A 1,889-nucleotide genomic window follows, 5' to 3' on the forward strand; every position below is an offset into this window, starting at 1 on the left:
TGATCGAGCACTGAAAGACAAACAGCCGTAATACAGCGAAAGACATGAAAAGGTGATTTTGTAGCGTGACAGTACTCGACCCCATGTCGCAAAGATCGATCGAAACGTACTTGCAAGCGTTGAAATGGAAAGTCCTACCCCTCCCGCTGAATTATAAAAACATTGGTCGTTCTGACTACAATTTTTTCGATCAGTGGCACACGGAAGAACTGGGAGATGCATGAATCAATCCATCTTTGCACTTGTTAACATGACCAGAAATGCTGGTCAGCTAGGCTGCGTGCCATTGATCGAAAAAGATAATAGTCAGAGGGAGCAATATTTGGATATGCTGTACTGCCGAAAATTGGTATACTGTGTTCGTTCTGAATACATGATATACGTTGACTCTTGCAGAGAAGACAACAGCAGCCAACCACTTTTTACAATGCTATTTATTTGTTTAAACAGCGCCGTAAGATGTGTAATGAAAAATATGTCTTAACGTGAACTAGCCGTCTAAAGATGAACTTTTCGGTCCTAAACTGGTAAAAGCGTTATTGAAATAAGTTGATATCATCGTAATAAGTGGCTGGTTGCTGCTGTCTTCTCTGTATGCGCCAACAAATATAATGTTTGGATAATTTCGACAGGTGGGATAGGACTTCCATTTCAACGTTTCCAAGTATGTTTTGACGGCTCTTTGCCACATGGGGTCGAGCACTGCCATGCTGCAAAATCATCTTTTCATGTCTCTCGCTGTATTTTGGTCGTCTGTCTTTCACTACTCAGCTACAATTCATGAATTGCTTTCGTTAATGGTCTCCTGTGATGGTTTATGTTGGTCTCAGTTTCTTCGAAAACCTTTTCTTTTTCATCGCCATGCTGGTCTCTGACATCTATATTACCGTTGTTGAAGCGCTGAAACCATTCTCTGTATATTCTTTTACTAATAGGTGCCCCACCATAGGTCTTATCACGCATTTTACTAACATCAACCACAGAATTCTTCATGCTAAGACGGAAAATAAAACTTCCTACAAACGACGAGAACTGGGCTCGAAAGTTGACACATTCAGTCGAGAGTCACTATATGTTGCTATCGCAGTTAGACTAATATTTTGACGGCGTTATCTTTAAAAATGCATAAGCTTATTGTATAACACTTGGTAACGGCCTCGCCGCAGTGGATACACCGGTTCCCGTGAGATCACCGAAGTTAAGCACTGTCGGGCGTGGCTCGCACTTGGATGGGTGACCATCCAGGCCGCCATGAGCTGTCGCCATTTTTCGGGGTGCACTCAGGCTTGTGATGCCAGTTGAGGAGCTACTCGACCGAATAATAGCGGCTCCGGTCAAAGAAAACCATCATAACGACCGGGAGAGCGGTGTGCTGACCACACGCCCCAACTAACCGCAACCTCATCTGAGGATGACACGGCGGTCGGATGGTCCCAATGGGCCACTTGTGGCCTGAAGACGGAGTGCATAGCATATTGTATAACACTTACTACTCACCACGTGCACCACAACTTGCTGCTACTGCCGTTGATTGCAAATGGGTGGAAGTAAAGGTGTAGACCTAATACGCAACTAGCAGCTCGTTAACCTACAATTGCGCTTGATAACGGAATTAAAAGCTGAGTGAACTCAAAACAAGTTCACAGGAGTTTTTCACCAACAAAATGTTCCAAATTCTCAGAAAAATAGATGTAATCTGTAGGAAAGGATGGGTAACATACAATTCGATAAAGGAAGAGGGGACAATAAGACAGACATGTATGTAAACTATGTCACCACTGATCGGTCGGTATCTCGAAGAAGTAATGACTCTCACTCAGTGAGAGTGAAGAACTACACCACCTGTTCAGTGTAATGAGTAGTCCAGTGAGTGCAAAATATGAATTCAA

The 1,889-nt window shown here is 43.4% G+C and overlaps 1 pseudogene; it reads left to right on the top strand.

Moving 5' to 3' along the window:
• Window positions 1-1,147: 1,147 nt before the first annotated feature.
• On the top strand, window positions 1,148-1,265 carry LOC124709374 (annotated as a pseudogene).
• The last annotated feature ends 624 nt before the right edge of the window (window positions 1,266-1,889 follow it).

The sequence above is a fragment of the Schistocerca piceifrons genome, chromosome 7 (assembly GCF_021461385.2).
Source record: "Schistocerca piceifrons isolate TAMUIC-IGC-003096 chromosome 7, iqSchPice1.1, whole genome shotgun sequence".
Taxonomy (NCBI): domain Eukaryota; kingdom Metazoa; phylum Arthropoda; class Insecta; order Orthoptera; family Acrididae; genus Schistocerca; species Schistocerca piceifrons.